The 18917-nt window shown below is 40.2% G+C and overlaps 2 pseudogenes; both read left to right on the top strand.

The window, feature by feature from the left end:
- The first annotated feature begins 4334 nt into the window (after positions 1–4334).
- LOC108434090 lies at positions 4335–11942 on the top strand (annotated as a pseudogene).
- Positions 11943–13520: 1578 nt separating this feature from the next.
- LOC108434049 lies at positions 13521–18555 on the top strand (annotated as a pseudogene).
- Positions 18556–18917: the final 362 nt, after the last annotated feature.

Raw genomic sequence — 18917 nt, 5'->3', positions numbered from 1 at the left:
GAAAAATAAAACTCAGCAGCTTTGACTTTAAATTATTATTTCAGGTTTACAGGATGACTCACAGTATTTAGTAATGCGACTGTAATGTGGTGACTTGCCCCGGGACAGAATTAAACCTAGGGCTTCAGGTACAGACAACCAGAGTTCAAGAAAATGCCTGACTGTGTAAGCCAGGGAGCTAGTAGCCAGGCTCACAAGGAGAGGACAAAACAACAGCTTACGATGCGGGACACTGGAAAGTCAAATTGATCTACATGGACTGTGAAAGAACTTGGTAAGAAAAAGTATTAACCCACCTAACCACCTTGAGTGGACCCACATATTTTCTTCTTTTCCTCTTGTTAGAAACAGAACATTGTGACAGAATTGAACTTACATGGACGTTAGAGTTGTCCACCTCTACAAGGAATGGGACAATGGGCAACTGGAGGACTGGAGTGTATGTCTGGTGGCACTGATGTCAGGTATCCACAGATACCAGCCTGGAGTTTTCTTACTTGCTTGAAAAAAATGATAGAAACTCAGAAGGCACTGTAAGCTGGAGTTAAGGCACAGACATCCCACGACTGCCTTCCTTTTGGCTAGATCTATATGGAGAAACTAACTCAGGAAAACAAACTCAGGAGACAGATGGTGCACAACATGAAGACTTCAAGTTTCACATAAAAGTGGCTAGCCAAAAGTAGCTGGAGGACTCACCTGACATGGGCTATGTGCTTGTCTAATGTCTTCCTATGAACAAAATATCATCCAGGTAGAAGAACATTTAGTGGTTCAAGGCCTTCCTGTGGACCTTGTTGATGAATTGTTGCAAGATGACTGGAGCATTCATCCACCCAAAAGGCATACTTGTAGTGATCCAAGGGTGTGATGGTCAGCAAGTCAAACCAGAGAATGTGTCACTGCAGCCAGAGGATACCTAAGGTGAGCTGTAATTCATGGAGCCTAGGTCAGGAGCAGAGATATCCAGTATTTCCTCTAAGATTTATTTATTGTTATTTTTTTTTTCATCAAAGGTAGCAGGCCAGACCTACTTCTCTGCAACCCCACAACAAACCAGTCCAGCAACCTCTTCTCCCACCAGACCACAGGAGATCAGGCTCAGGCCAACAATCTTATCTGCGTCATTCAGTACATTTTGTCACTGTAAAGTTGTAAACAAACAAGATATACAATTTTTGACAGTAGCTTGCCCTTTTTGGCAAGCTAACATAACAGACAGGTAGGAATTCCTCAATAAGTGTAAAGGCTTCTGTTCAAACATCAAGGGGCATTGCAACAGAAAACCCCAAAAATGCCTAAGACTCCAATCATATCTTTATGGTCCAGACAGACGGGGATTGGAACAGACAGACAATGCAGAGGGCTGTGAAACACCTTGGGAGGCTGTTGTCTGAACAGGCTTGGACACTTTCTACATGCATGACCAACAGCAGCCCCTTGATTAACAAAGGCAGTCTTAACATGCTCCAACTCTGCTGGGTCTATGTTACTGGCTCAGTCTTAAGGTAACATAAGGACGCAGCACAGGACAAGATGAAACTCAAGCTTCTGGGTACAGAAAACAGGAGTTAACTGAGTGAGACACCCATTGAAGGCTGGGAATGGAACCAAGAACAAAGCAAACAAAGACTCAAAGGGAAACTAGTGAAAGAACTCAAAGGAACTCAAAAAGGAGCTGAACGTTACCTAGTGGTGTAGATGTCCATGATGGAGGGGAGAGACCCCAATGACCTTCTCAGCTGTCCTCATTATACACTGTAGGGTCTTGCGGTCTGAGGCGGTGCAATTCCCAAACCAGGCAATGATACAGCTGCTGAGGATGCTCTCCACAGTCCCCTTATAGAACATGGTGGGGATGGGAGGAGGGAGATGAGCCTTCTTCAGTCTCTGCAGGAAGTAGATTCACTGCTGGGCTCTCTTGGCTATGTAGTTGGCGTTGAGGGACCAGGTGAGGTTCTCTGTGATGTGGACACCGAGGAACTTGGTGCTGCTGATGATTTCCACAGCAGAGTCAGTGATGTTCAGTAGGGGGTGGTCACCTTGCACTCTTTGGAAGTCAACAACCATCCCCTTAGTTTTATGTACATTCAGAGATAGGTTGTTGGCTCTGCACCAGTCCGTTAGCCGCTGCACCTCCTCTCTGCATGCTGACTCGTCGTTCTTGCTGATCAGACCCACCACAGTCTTGTCATCAGTAAACTTGATGATGTGGTTTGAACTGTACTTTGCAGTACAGTCATGAGTCAGTAGAGTGAACAGCAGTGGAGGGGAACCGGTGCTCAGTGTGGTGGTGCTGGAGATGGTATTTCCTATCCTGACTAATTGAGGTCTCTCAGATAGGAAATCCAGGATCCAGTTACAGAGGGAGGCGTTCAGGCCCAGTCGGCTCAGTTTTCCAATCGGCTGCTGAAGAATGATGGTGTTGAATGCTGAACTGAAGTCTATGAACAGCATTCTGATGTAGGTATCTTTAATGTCCAGGTGGGTTAAAGCCAGATGGAGTATGGTGGAGATGGCGTCGTCTGTTGAGCGGTTGGGGCGATATGCAAATTGCAGTGGTTCCAGTGAAGGAGGAAGCTGGTTTTTAATGTGCCTCATGAGAAGCCTCTCGAAGCATTTCATGATGATGGGAGTGAGTGCAACGGGATGGTAGTCATTGAGGCAGGACACTGAAGCCTTCTTTGGCACAGGGATGATGGTGGTGGACTTGAAGCATGTTGGAACGACTGCAGCGCTTAGAGAGATGTTGTATATGTACATGAAAACATCAACCAGCTGTGCGCTGCATTCTCTGAGCACTCTGCCTGGTATGCGGTCGGATCCTGGTGCTTTTCGTGAGTTGACTCTGTGTAGAGTTCTCTGCACATCAGCAGTGGACAGACACAGTACCTGTTCACTTGGAGGGGGTGTGGTTTTCCTCACCGTTGTGCCATTCTTCGCCTCAAACCAAGCATAGTTGTTAAGCATGTCTGGAAGGGAGGCATCACTGTCACAAGCAGGTGGAGGTGACTTGTAGTTGGTGATGGCCTTGATGCTCTGCCACATGTGCTGTGTGTCAGCAGTGTTTTGAAAATGATCATGGATTTTCTTTGAGTAGGCACGCCTCTTTGATGGCCCAGGAGAGCTTGGCTCTTGCCACACTGAGGCTTGAAAGCCTTGTCACGGGTTCTCAGCAGCATGCGCACCTCTGCAGTCATCCATGGTTTCTGAGTTGTGACGGGTTTGGAGACAGTAACATCATCAATGCACTTGCTGATGTAGCCAGTCACTGATTCTGCGTACTCCTCCAGGTTCATGGAGTCACCAGTAGAAGCTGCTACTCTGAACATCTCCGAGTGATGATATATATATTATTCTGCCTCATCATGCATGACTTTCAGCCAGCAGGCTCACGCAGCGCCGGGGACCGCAGCAGGTCTAGCTTGCGAAGCTCTTCCCGCAGTTCGCTCGGAAGCAGAGATTGTAGCTGATTTCTCAGCTGTAGCAGGCTCTGCTGATGGTAGATAATGGTGCTGGTTGAAACAGTCATGATAATTAGTTTTTGGTAGGGTTACACTTCAGACAGTAAACAAAAATAGCAAAAAAACACACTTCTGCTATTCCCGAAGTGGCCGCTGCAGCTACTCGCCGTGCCTCCGGAAGTAAAAAAGTCTTCTGAGATGTCATTCTTTCTGGTGAAAGAAACATGAATCAACTTTTTCAAGAGGTACTCATCCAAGAGGATCACATACACTTCAGTCATGGACCTTCACTAACTAATGTACGAAGAAAATACTATACAATACTAGGTGCTGAAATGTATGTATCTGTATTGTTAAGCACACATTTTGTCAAGGCTAGAAAGTTGAACGATGGTATGGAGAAGCTTGTCACATTAGTGCTGATATGCAAGGTCAGGAAACAGGCTTTTGTAGGTAGAAATAATACCAAATATGGCCAATACAGAACACTTCACTTAATGAACTTATGCAGGCAAGTGACAAAATTGGCAAGAATATGACAAAAGCTCCTCGGCATGATCAGAGCAAATTTAGATTCTGGTGTACAGTCACATAATAATTATGACTACAGAAATATTCAAAACTGTAAAATAAGAAACAATAAAATACCAAAATAAAGCAAAAGAGAATTTGAGGCCTACATATTTCAGATTAGTGCTGATCACACCCGAATGTCACACCTCCTTTGACTAAAGACCAGCAGTGTAAATACCATAGAGGATTTGCACTGCTATCTGTATAAATACAACAGACTATCCCTGTTCTACCAATTGAAATATCAGACCTTGCACATACTTAATCTTTATCTCTGCTCATTAGTTTAACGGGTGGATGGAGTCCATATTCACTTTGTTGAATGTGGTAATGACCATCCTAAATTTTTCCAGTACAAATGGGACTTTCTGTAGCCTACAAGGAGAGCCTGTATACCCACAACTTTCTAAGGATGGTGATATCACAATCGGTGGGATTTTCCCCTTCCATAGGACTTGGGAAATGACAGATGTGTCTTATATGGTCAAGCCATCACCACTGAACTGCATGAGGTAAGGAGAAAGACAGACTTTAAACAGTTACATTACACAGTAGTAATAAAGCTTTTGGATGTCAGCCCAAAAATATAAATGTATATTTATCTTTTTCTAATCCAGTGTTGATTTCAGAACCATTCAGTTTTCACAGTCCTTAATCTTTGCAATAGAAGAGATCAACAACAGCTCCTCTTTACTCCCTGGTGTCTCCCTGGGATATAAGATGTATGACACCTGCAGTTCCACAGCTATGGGAGTCAGAATGGCTCTGGCACTTATTAATGGAAATGAGAACTCAGCCTTAAACGAGCAATGTACAAAGCCAGCCCAGGTGCAAGCCATTATTGGTGAGACATACTCATCAGTGTCGATGGCTATTGCGAAGAGTGTTGGACCTTTCAGCATCCCCTTAGTAAGAATTCAAGCAATTATTATCAATATTATAACAACTAGATAAAACAATATAATTAACTTACCTCTAATGTTAAATGCAGTTAATATCTGAAAAAAATATTACAACTGCATATAATGCCTGATATACTTATGTGAATCTGTTTTTAGATCAGTCACGATTCCACCTGCGAGTGTCTCAGTGACAAAAGAATATATCCCTCATTTCTGCGCACTGTTCCCAGTGATTACTACCAGAGCAGAGCACTGGCAGAGATGGTCAAGCAGTTTGGCTGGACATGGGTGGGAGCAATAAGAAGAGATGATGATTATGGTAACAGTGGAATGGCTGCTTTCACTAAGGCTGCAGAACAGCTGGGCATTTGTTTGGAATATTCCCTTCCATTTTTCAAAACCTACTCACGAGAAAAAGTGCTGAGAATAATCCAGCAGATCAAAAGCTCTACTTCTCGAGTGATTGTGGCATTTGTTGGTCATTGGGACTTGGAAATTTTGCTGAATGTATTTTATGAGCACAACATTACAGGATACCAGTGGGTGGGAACTGAATCTTGGATCTCTGATTCTACTGTAGCCAGACTGGATAAGCACAAAATACTGCAAGGAGCCATCGGGCTAGCTTTAGCCCAAACAACAGTGACGGGTCTGAAGGACTTCATTCTGGATATATATCCACTGAAATCTGCAGGCAGAGCCATTTTTACTGAATTTTGGGAGGCTTTGTTCAACTGTAAATTTATAATGCAGAATGACTCAGATGACACAACAGTGTGCACAGGCCAGGAGAAACTTTTTGAAACGGAGAATGCCTTCACAGACTTGTCTCTGATGCCCATGTTCTGTAATGTGTATAAAGGAGTATATGCTGTTGCCCATACCCTACACAAACTTCTCAGCTGCACACAAACATGTCCTACAAAGAAGCAGCCTGATCCTCTCACTGTAAGTTATTTATTAATTATTATTATTATTATTAAGCACAGATCCTAAACATAACATTTAACAGCTTTGACATCAACGTAGCAGTAATCCAGAGAAAATCAGCAAAAGTGCTGTTCTTTTATGGAGAAGTAAGTGATAAGCTCTTTCAAATGTTGTAATTAAACTTTGCTCCATTACATCAGTTTCTAGAACATCTGAAAAGGGTGCACTTCAAAACCAAAGACGGCGAGGAGGTTTATTTTGATAACAATGGTGACCCTGTCGCAAAATATGAGATAATAAATTGGCAAACTACTGATGATCACCATGAGTTTGTCACTGTTGGACTGTATGACTCTTCTTTGCCTGAGAACAATCGATTAGCAATAAAAATCGCCTCTATTGTGTGGACACAAAATACAAATCAGGTATAGAATTTGGTCCCATTTAATCATGTATACTTTGAACATTTCTACATTCAGTGCAATATAAGATTATTAACCATTTGTTTTGATTACAGGTGCCGGTGTCTGTGTGCAGTGAGAGCTGCCCTCCAGGCACCAGGAAGGCTGTACAGAAAGGAAAGCCTATCTGCTGCTTTGACTGTATACCATGTGCTGAAGGAGAGATCAGTAATATGACAGGTACAAACATTCACAAAAGCTGAAACAAAGAAAGTATTTTTGGTATTACCTATAAATACAGAATATTCCAAAACAGTTGTGACAAGTCTAAACTGCTCAAAGTCCTTCTCCAAGTTTTCACAGAATACAGTGTCAACAACATATGTAGTTCTTTTCTTTGATTATTTTCCCTGAACATTTAACACTTTATTAATCATGTTATTCATTTCTCACTGACAGATGCGATTAAATGTGAACAATGCTACCAAGACTACTGGTCAAATACACCCAGGAATGAATGTGTAAAGAAGGAAATTGAATTTTTGTCATATGAGGAAACGATGGGAATTTTGCTGACAACTGTTTCAATTATTGGTACATTTATAACAATAATAATAGGAATTATATTCTTTAAACATAAAAATACCCCCATAGTCAAAGCCAACAACTCAGAGCTGAGCTTCCTGCTGCTCTTCTCTCTGGCTCTGTGTTTTCTCTGTTCACTTACTTTCATTGGTCGGCCCTCTGAGTGGTCCTGTGTGCTGCGCCACACAGCGTTTGGGATCACCTTCGTCCTCTGCATCTCCTGTGTTCTGGGGAAAACAATAGTGGTGTTAATGGCCTTCAGAGCTACACTTCCAGGCAGTAATGTCATGAAATGGTTTGGGCCTCTACAGCAGAGACTCAGTGTTCTTGCTTTCACTCTCATACAGGTCCTAATTTGTGTGCTTTGGTTAACAACATCTCCTCCTTTCCCCTTCAAAAATCTAAAGCACTACAAGGAAAAGATCATCCTAGAATGTCATTTAGGTTCAGCTATAGGTTTCTGGGCTGTGCTGGGTTATATAGGATTTCTGGCTATTTTGTGTTTTATTTTAGCTTTTCTGGCTCGGAAGCTGCCTGATAACTTTAATGAAGCCAAGTTCATCACATTCAGCATGCTCATATTCTGTGCAGTTTGGATCACATTCATTCCAGCTTATGTCAGCTCTCCTGGAAAGTTCACTGTCGCCGTGGAAGTATTTGCCATTTTGGCCTCAAGCTTTGGTTTGTTACTCTGTATCTTTCTCCCAAAGTGTTACATAATCATAATGAAACCAGAAAAGAACAATAAAAAGCAAATTATGGGTAAAGTGCCATGATGTTGGCACTTTTATGGGTAAGTAAGCATTAGTTTATTGCTAATATGGCTTTACATAAAGCACATGAGCCTTTCAACTCTAATCTTAATATAGAAACGTTTTAAAATGTATTATCTTCAAGAAGAATGTCACTATTAAAAAATCTGCATACATCAGTCTTTGAGAAGTAAACAAAATCAGTAAGACTGGTTTGACATTAACATTTTAGAAAAACCTACTGACAATTTTTTATAATCATTTTCCTAGGACCAGTGGTCAAAATGTTTACAACACAAATATAGCTGATTCATTTGCAATTCAAAATAACTAGTGATCCTAGAAGTGTCTTCTGAGTTCATTATACATGAAGCTGACAATGGCAAATTCCGAAGAAACGTGGAATAAATTATGTTTCCTTTGCGGACTGTTTTCCTTTACAACGCCCCTGCTTGTTGCATTTTTACATGTTACTGATTATGCGGTGGGGTCCAAAATTCCACTAGTGAAAAAGCTTAAACTTTACATTGTTCTCAAATTCCATGTATTTTTTTTTTCATTACAAATGATCAGCATAACAGTATCAGTACAGAGCAGAATGCCTGAAATATTTGACTGAATTTCAGAATTTCTTAGTATTGGGTATGCCCCCTTCTGTTTTAATTCCAGCGTGCTCTCAATCTGACATTGACTCCACAAGTTTGTGTAGAAGCCTCTGATGACTAGATGCAATAAAAGATGTTGCTGTAAATAAATAAATTAATATATCTGAAAACAAGTCATGTTGTACAAAAGCCATTAGATGGTCGATGTCATAAATTTGCTTATATTTGAGTGGTGATATAGAAATAGTGCAGAATTTTGACTATTTCTTCTTCATTCTAGATAGTACAGCTTTGCTTTGTATTAAGTTCCTTAAATTCTAGAACTTTTAACCATCTACAGGTTTCACTGAATGAAACCCAAGAGTTTCAGGATGATCTAATTTTTTTGGTATCCCACCACAAGTTGTCAAAATCATGCTTTTGAACTATTTTTTTCTCTCCTGTTTTTGTCCTTTTCCCTAGAAAAACTGTGTAATGAGCAAAAATGTATGTCCATTTTTTTCCTCTTAATTAAAGCCTGATCATTTATTACAGAACCATTTAGCTTATTAGCACTGTGCTTTAATGTAGTAGTTGGCTTCTTGTATCAGCTATAATTAGGTAAATTAACACTAAGCTCCTAACAGTAAAAGCACCGCAAAGTGTTTTATTTTTCTTTTTTACCACATTAAAATGTTATAAATTATTATTATATTACTAAAATGCTATTAAATTATTTTATGATCAAGTTTGTTTGTGTCAAATGATATATTTAGTATTTTAAATAAAATAGTAAATCCTAAAGGCTTCATAATCATGCTTCATGATAGAAAGTTAAACGTTCTATAAAGAATGTGTACACTTCAGTGAACACTAGGACATACATTTTAAGCCAGTTTAAGTTACTTTCCTCTTTCCCTCATTACAATAATTAGTTGTTCAACAGAAGCTTAAACCACCTTCATAAGCTTTCTCATAAAACCTCCACTGCTGAGTGTATTTTGTAGGGTTGAGACAATACAAGTTAGAGGAGGATTATAATAATAATAATAAAATATATATATATATATATTTTGTGATAATTCCCTCAAAGCTATCAGGCCTAAAAAATAATCAACACAACACTTTTACTTCAAGCTTGTCAGGCTTGTTGGAGGGAGCATTTTAACAATGAAAAACATGAACATAAAGTTAAACCAAAAAACTACCAAAAAAATTGTGCTTGACTGTCAACAAGGTGATACATACATTTTAATTGTATTTAAATGACTAAATAATAGTTATTTTTTATGATAGCATCTATAACTTATTATTGTTTCACTCTGTATATTATAGATTTCACAACTGCACAATAATAGTGACACTACAATAAAGAGAAGTACACAGAAAAGAAAAACATTTCAACAATGAAAAACATGAACATAAAGTTAAACTAAAATGCTACCAATAATAATTGCAAGGAGAAACAGCTAAATGAGATACTGAAGCATACTGCTTTCAGACCAGCAGTGTAAAAAAATATATACTTTTGTCCTCAAATGGGACCTTCTCTAGCCCGCAAGGAGGCTGTATACTCACAGCTTTGTAAAAGTGGTGAATTCAAGTGCACCCACTTGAAATCACCACCTTTAGAATACAGTGCAAGAATGCATGTGCACAGTCAAAGAGAAAGCGACGGAAAAGGAAAATGCATTTAGATACTTGTTCATAATGCTCATTTTCAATAATGTGTATAAATGAGTACACACTGTTGCCCATACTCTACACAACCTCCTCAGCTTCATACAAACAAGGCCTACATAAGAGACATGTACAAATATTCACAAAAGCTGAAACTAACAATGTATTGTTGATATTACTGCTGTAATTACAAACTTTTCATAAATGCTTCATAAAGACTTTCCAGGTTCCACTTCCTTTAGGGTATGAGTTCACTTCATTGTACACCAGGGCGATATCTGCATATTTATCTGCATAAGTACCATTCTCCTGGCAACCACCAAACCTAGACTCATTCATTGGATTTCCAGATGGAGAAGTGTGACTTCTCACTCCAGAGAACACGTCTCTACTGCTCTAGAGTCTAGTGGCAGCGTGCTTTACATCACTGCATTTGAAATTTTGCATTACACTTGCTGATGTAAGGCTTGGATGCAGCTGCTTGGCCATGGAAACCCATTCCATGAAGCTCTCTATGCACTGTTCTTGAGCTAAACTGAAGGCCACATGAGGTTTGGAGGTCTGCAGCCTTTGACTGCAGAAGGTTGGTGACTTCTGCTCACTATGCACCTTGGCATTCGCTGACCCTGCTCTGTCATTTTATGTGGCCTACCACTTCATGGTTAAGTTGCTGTCGTTCTCAATCACTTCCATCTTTGTTATAATACCGCTGACAGTTAAATGTGTAATATTTAGTAGTGAGGAAATTTCACAACTTGACTTGGTGCACAGGTGGCATCCTATCACAATACAATGCTGGAATTCACTGAGCTCCTGAGAGTGAACCATTCTTTCACAAATGTTTGTAAAAGCAGTCTGCCTGCCTAGGTGCTTGGTTTTATACATCTTTGGCCATGGAAGTGATTGTACCACCTGAAATCAATGATTTGTATATGTGAGTGAATACTTTTGGCAACATAGTGTATGTGCTATCAGGGATGATGTGGGATAGGAAGCACTGACAAGGTGTTTTACTCTGAGCACATGCAGAACATGACTTGACAAAGTTGGTAGGGAGGGCCACCAGAAAGTGTTGCAAACCAGGGAAACCGTTCGGATAAAACCAGGTTGACCTGAGCTCAAGGATGAGTGCACCCACTGGATCACATTAATGCGAAGGGCAACAGTAACATAAACGTTGTCAGCTTGGTGTGTTGGGGTGCTGAGTCAGAGATCTAATTTCTTCCATAAAATCCCAAGAGATCAGAGCACCAATTCATGAAGGGGGAATTATAGGGTCTGCACTGATGATTTTTTCCTCAACATCATGTTGGCGGAAGAGAGTTGTCTGCCTTACCATTTTTAGACCCACTTCCGGTTAGTACTGAGGGCACCCCAGTTTATGCTGCTCATAAAACTTCCATCAGCATGCAGGAAAGCCGCCCCTATACCTAGGGGTTGCCCCAGACATCATTCATCCAGCCCTTCGAATGGTCAGCACAGTGGACATACCAGAGGTTGTCTAAAAAGTCAGTAGAGTGGTTGCCCGGTTGCCGCCTTCAGTAGAGTGGTTGCCTTTCATCGTGGTCTTCCTTGTCCATTGGCCATCTTGGACTACTTGGGGGTATTCTGTCATGTTTCCATGACTGCAAGTGACAGAGAGCACATCACTGCGAGCGACAGAGAGCAGCACAGCTTAGAACTTCAGACTGAGCAGTTCAACCTTCACTTAAATAATCAGCAGTTACCAGAACGCTAACCCCCCTCACGTCTCACGCCTTTTCCCTCTTTTTGTTTTCTTCCTCTGTCTTTCTCTTTCTCTTACAGATATTTCCTCAGCTCCCTCAACATGGGGTCCGCCCAGGACCGAGCTCTCCAGGCCCTGAGCTCAGAGTTGGCCTGGCTGGACCGGCAGATCACCGCCCTCCTGAAGAAGCAGGACGAGCTCCTTTGGCAGAAGTCGCAGCTCAAAGCCGCCTCGGAAGTTTCCCCTTTAGTGGTTGCGCCAGCCACGTCTCTTCGTACACCGCCAGTCCCACCTGGTCCCTGGGAATGCCAGCACACATCTCCAACTGATGCAGTGAGGTCCTGAAGGAGCACTACCAGATGCTACTGGACACCGCCAGGAAGAAGAGGGACGCCAGGCCCGTCATCTCCGGCCCTCTTCCCACCAACAGGAGGGGATCTGAGTGGTTCAGCAGGCTCTTCGTGCTGCAGTCCTGGCTCCGTTGCTGATGCACCTTCAACGGTTTGGGCTACATGGACAACTGGTCTTCGTTTTGGCAGCAGCCAGCGCTCTACCAGAGGGATGGACTTCACCCTAGTCGTCTGGGATCCGTTGTCCTCTCATGGAACATCGAGAGGGCCATTCACTGCCAGAGCTGCTTGTCTATTTGAATGGACAATTCTAGCCAGACTTCGTCTGTCACAATTATTAAGCACCTGTAAGCAGATACTAAGATATATTCTCATTACACAGCAGACACTGTAAATCAAAGAATGTTAAATGCCCACACAACTTAAAAAATGGAATTTCACTGTCGTGATTGGCCCCTCCAAATCTTGTCCATGTGTTAAAGTTTTGGTTTAGCCCATGTGTGTTTATTGTTTTGGTCCGGCCCCCTAATTCCCCCTCAGGGACTCCACCCCTGATTGTTTCCACCTGTCCCTCGTCAGCCCTGTTGTATTTAGGCCCTGTGTTTGCCCCTTGTGTTTGCTGGTCTTTGTTTTCTGCTGTGTTGTGTGTACTGGTCTATGTACAGTTGTTTGTTCTGTTTGATTCTGGTTTGTCATGTCTGTCCCCCAATCAATCTGTGTTGGATCTATGACCCTGGACTGTCTTGACTATGACCCTGGACTTGCCCATAATAAACGTTGCTTATCTCCGCATATGCGTCTGCCTCCTCGCTCCCCGTTACATTCACATTCATCTGGCACCCAATACCACGGCCCATTCAAACTCCGATAATTCACATCACCTTTCCAAGAGTGCGCTAGTAAGTGTCCAACCTCACTCACAAGGTAACATTTCACAACTTATACAGGTGTGGGTGTTCCCAAGTTGTCCCATGAGGTAACAACACTTCGGAATCAATTTACCTACTGCTATCCCAAGACCTTCGGCATGTCAGTGTATAATGCCAAATATGACCTCCTAGAAACACATGGCTTAATGAACACGTAGTCAAATTAGAAAGGAAGCAGAACATCTCTGACAAAATTGACATAATTTCCATGTATACCCCTAACATTTCTTTCAAGCAACAGAGCAACACATTTTAGTTGTTTACTTATGCAATATTACTTTAATTCAAGAAAGATTGGAAATACATTAGAATGTTTAACTAAAATAAGTAATAATAAAAAGAAATTTTCTAACATTTTATATATAAATTTTATTTTTTTTATCTGGACAACAGAAAAAAGATATCAAAGAAAAAAGACAAATGAACAGTCAAATGTGGCACTAAGTCTTAATTCCTTCAAAATTATGCTGCTGTCATCTGAAAGCCACACCTCCTTTAAGTGTGGCCCAACAGCGTAACAACACTTTAGAGAATCTGCATTTCTGTCAGCATAAATATTACAAATTCATCCTTTCCAACTCACTCAAAACAACAGACATTGTACATTCTTGATCAGTATCTATACCTAAAAAATAAATTGGAGAATGGAGACTATCTTTACTCTTTTGCATGTGGTAATGGCCATCAATAATTTTTACAGCACAAATGGGAATTTCTGTAGCTTGCATGGAGAGCATGTATACCCACAGCTTTTTAAGGAGGGTGATATCATAGTTGGAGGAATTTTACCAATCCACAGGACTTGGGAAATCACAGACGTGTCCTATAAGGTCAAGCCATCACAGCTGAATTGTATGAGGTAAGCAGCAAGACAAAATGGCATTTTCATACACTGAATTAATTTTTACTATTTTTAACAATTACATTACACAGCAGAAATATTCTTCAATCTTTAAAACGTCTGTGGTCATGTGCTTTTTTATAATCCAGTCTTGATTTCAGAGACTTCCAGTTTTCACAGTCCTTAATTTTTGCAATAGAAGAGATCAACAACAGCTCCTCTTTACTCCCTGGTGTTTCACTGGGATACAAGATTTATGACACATGTGGTTCTACTTCAATGGGTGTTAGAATGGCTATGGCACTTGTTAATGGGAATGAGAACTCAATGTTAGATGAGCAGTGCACAAAGCCAGCACAGGTGCAAGCCATAATTGGTGAGACACAGTCATCAGTGTCAATGGCTATTGCAAAGAGTGTCGGACCTTTCAGCATTCCATTGGTAAGAATTTACACAATTTTTATCAATATTAAAATTATTAAAACATCAAAACTATTAAAAGCTAATGAAATCATGGCAATATTATTTTCAATGTTACATGTATATAATCTCTGGCAAAAAAAAGCACATTTTCCCTGACATATCTGTGTGAATCTGTTTTTTAGATCAGTCCATATTCTACCTGTGAGTGTCTCAGTGACAAAAGGAAATATCCCTCATTTTTACGCACTATTCCCAGTGATTACCATCAGAGCAGAGCACTGGCAGAGATGGTCAAGCAGTTTGGCTGGACCTGGGTGGGCGCAATAAGAAGAGATGATGATTATGGTAACAATGGAATGGCTGCTTTTACGAAGGCTGCAGAACAGTTGGGCGTTTGTTTGGAATATTCCCTTCCATTTATTAGAACTTACTCACAAGAAAAGGTGCTGAGAATAATCCAGCAGATCAAAAGCTCTACTTCTCGAGTGATTGTGGCATTTGTCACTCATTGGGACTTTGAGATATTGCTGGATGTATTTTATGAGCACAACATTACAGGATATCAGTGGGTGGGAACTGAAGCTTGGATCACTGATTCGATCATAACCAGACTGGATAAGCATAAAATACTGCAAGGAGCCATAGGGCTAGCAATACCCAATACAACAGTGACGGGTCTGAAGGATTTCATCCTGGACATAAATCCATTGAAATCTGCAGGCAGTGCCATTTTTACTGAATTATGGGAGGCTTTGTTTAATTGTAAATATACAGTGCAGAATGACTCAGAAGATACAACAGTTTGTACAGGCAAAGAGAAGCAGTCTGAAATGGAAAGCGAATTCACAGACATGACCTTGATGCCCATTTTCTGTAATGTGTATAAAGGAGTGTATGCTGTTGCCCACACTCTACACAACCTTCTTGGCTGCATGCAAACATGTCCTACAAAAAAGCAGCCTGATCCTCTCACTGTAAGTTAAAAGTCTGTTGAAGCATGGATCTTAAAGTTTCACAGCTTTGGCACTTGCGCATAGCACTAATTCAGAAAAATGAACTAAAATGGTGCACTTTAACAGAGAAGCATGTGTTAAGCTTTTTAAGACATTGTAATTTACAGTTTGTTTCATCAGTTTCTAGAACATCTCAAAAAGGTGCGCTTCAAAACCAAAGATGGTGAAGAGGTTTATTTTGATGAAAATGGTGATCCTGCAGCTAAATATGAAATAATAAATTTGCAAACTACTAAGGATCATTATGAGTTTGTCACTGTTGGACTTTATGACTCTTCTTTCCCTGCTCACAATCGATTAGCACTAAAAGTGTCATCTATTGTGTGGGCGCAAAATACAAATCAGGTATAAGGATATAACTTCAATTTGGTCTGAATAAAACATGTAGAATTCAAACACTGTTTGTTTAACATGTATAAAATATTTTTTAGGCTACTGAACATTTGTTTTGATGATAGATGCCGGTGTCTGTGTGCAGTGAGAGCTGCCCTCCCGGGACCAGGAAGGCTGTGCAGAAAGGAAAGCCAGTGTGCTGCTTTGACTGTATACCATGTGCTGAAGGAGAGATCAGTAATATGACAGGTACAAACATTCACAAAAATTGAAATGAAAAAGAACAAAAAAAGAGTATTGTTGGTATTACCACTGTAACTTGAACATATTTTAAAATATTTGTGATAAGTTTAAAAGACAAATTTCTTTATATTTTCGGACACAGAAGACACAGGTGGAAATATTATATATAATACATTCTATCAATTACTTTCCCTGTGCATCAAATGGTTTGATATTCATGTCATTTATTGCTCTCTGACAGACTCGATTAAATGTGAACAATGCTACCAAGACTTCTGGTCAAATACACACAGGAATGAATGCGTGAAGAAGGAAATTGAATTTTTGTCATATGAAGAAACAATGGGAATTTTGCTGACAGCTGTTTCAATTATTGGTGCTTTTATGACGATAATAATAGCAATTATATTCTTCAGACACAAAAATACCCCAATAGTCAAAGCAAACAACTCAGAGCTGAGCTTCCTGCTGCTCTTCTCTCTGGCTCTGTGTTTCCTCTGTTCACTTACTTTCATTGGTCGGCCCTCTGAGTGGTCCTGTGTGCTGCGTCACACAACGTTTGGGATCACCTTCGTCCTCTGCATCTCCTGTGTTCTGGGGAAAACAATAGTGGTGTTAATGGCCTTCAGAGCTACACTTCCAGGCAGTAATGTTATGAAATGGTTTGGGCCTCCACAGCAGAGACTCAGTGTTCTTGCTTTCACTCTCATACAGGTCCTTATTTGTGTGCTGTGGTTAACAACATCTCCTCCTTTCCCCTTCAAAAATCGAAAGCACTACAAGGAAAAAATCATTATAGAATGTCATTTAGGTTCAGCTATAGGTTTCTGGGCTGTGCTGGGTTATATTGGACTTTTGGCTCTATTGTGTTTTATTTTGGCTTTTCTAGCACGGAAGCTGCCTGATAAGTTTAATGAAGCCAAGTTCATCACATTCAGCATGCTCATATTCTGTGCAGTGTGGATCACCTTCATCCCAGCTTATGTCAGCTCTCCTGGAAAGTTCACTGTAGCTGTGGAGATATTTGCTATTTTGGCCTCAAGTTTTGGTTTGTTATTCTGTATTTTTCTTCCAAAGTGTTATATAATTATAATGAAACCAGAAATGAACACTAAAAAACAAATGATGAGTAAAGTGCCAGTTAAGTGAGCTGCATATTTACTATCAGTATGACTTTGAATAATGCACATGATCCTTATAACTTTAATGTTTACGTTATACAGTCTATTTTCTAAAAAAGAATTTTCACGGCTCAATTTGGACAATAAACAAAACAAAGAAAATAGTCTACAACAGAAACATAGCTATTACATTAATATAATATTCATATAGCTGTACACCTGTCTACCTGTCTTCTGAGAGTTTTTGGTAATGGTGAGTGTAATAGTGGGGAATCTGATTTTAAAATAATAAAAATATATAAATAAAAATTGGATACACTTTTGCCTTGTGATGCCCTGCGTGTACCTTTCCACTATGAATGGATTTAAAAAATAGTTTACATTTAAGGCTAAAACTTTATTTTTAATTATCTGTAAAACAATGTGTCAAGTATCAGGCAGAGTATTAGTCATGCAGTAGCTTTCTGCGAGGTACCTTTTAGGGGTATTAAATGCTTTGGAAGCCTGTGGCCATTAAGACAGAACATTTTTAATGCTGATATCTGTTTTGCCACCATAGCCAGTTAGGACTGAATTTAGGTCAGAAGTTATTATAGAATAACAGTTCTTAAGTTCATTATTATATCCACATAACTCCAGATAAGAAAACAATATTACAGAAACATCCCAACTAGATATTTTTTTTCAAGTTTCTGTGCTTTTGTTTTGTTTGATCTTTTACAACAGTAACGGTAGGTAGTTGTCTGTTGTAGTTGTCTTAATTGATCATTTTGATTACACATGGGTCAGTTTCTAAGTAACATATGACACCTTGTTGTCAACATTAGTCGAGTAGATTTACTGAAAATTGCTATGTACATGTAAAGTATGTGCAAGGCACAAGTACCCCATATTTACAAACTAAACACTATATACTCAACATACTAATTTCTCATCTTTTCTCTACTGGCATCACTGACACAGCCTTACAGTGGTTCAGGTCAAATCTTACAGACAGACACTAGTTTATTACACTAGACCCACACAAGTCCTCCTCCTCTCCTGTTAGATGTCGTGTCCCACAGGGGTCAGTTCTTGGACCCCTACTTTTCTTAATTTACATTTCACCCCTTGGGCAGATCATTCGTAGCCATGGCCTAAACTTCCATTGTTATGCTGATGATATTCAGTTATATCTCAGTACACACACACACCCTCAGATTCCCCTCCCAGTACACTAATTGATTGTGTTTCTGATAAGCTCTGGATGCATAATAACTTTCTCATGCTAAACACTGATAAAACTGAAGTCTCACTGCTTGGCCCTAAATATTTACTATCAAACTCATCCAGTTTTTCAGTTAGCATTAGTGGCTCGCTAAGCCTGCACCTGTTGTTAGAAATCTTGGTGTTCTACTCCACTCAACACTTAATTTTGATCTGCATATCAAGTTCCTCACTAAGACGGCATTATTTCATTTACATAACATTGCTCGTCTCCGACCGTTCCAGACTGATAAAGATGCCAAAACTCTGGTTCATGCCTTCATTATGTCCCGTATTGACTACTGTAACTCCCTCTTTGTTGGTCTCCCTGTAAAGTCTATCCAAAAGCTACAGTACATTCAGAACTCTGTGGCTAGATTTCTTACCCATACTAAGTGTTCAGCTCATATTACCCCCGTTCTCTCTCAGCTACAGTGGCTACGAGTCCTGTCCCATATAAAGTTTAAAATTTAACCCCCATTTTGACTGCATGTCTGTCCTGTCACAAAATGACCTGTTAAGATAATTTCAGCAATCTTTTCATTAGTTCAGGAAAAAATGTAATGAGGACAAGGTAGTAGCTATCACTCTGCCATGCTGATTCAATTAGAAGAGCAGAAAGGTTGCTTTAAAAGGGGGGTGATGCTTGAAATCACTGTCGTTTGGATTTCATCCAATGAAACACGTGCAGTCATAATTTCTCTGCATGAAAAGGGCATCACAGGCAAGTACATTGCTGCCCCTATCTAAATCAACCATTTACTGGATTCAAGTTCAATTGCTGTGAAGAAGGCTTAAGGGTTCCCAAGAAATTCTGGCAAA

The sequence above is a fragment of the Pygocentrus nattereri genome, chromosome 7, assembly GCF_015220715.1.
Source record: "Pygocentrus nattereri isolate fPygNat1 chromosome 7, fPygNat1.pri, whole genome shotgun sequence".
NCBI lineage: Eukaryota > Metazoa > Chordata > Actinopteri > Characiformes > Serrasalmidae > Pygocentrus > Pygocentrus nattereri.
This window is presented reverse-complemented; position numbering and strand designations above follow the sequence as displayed.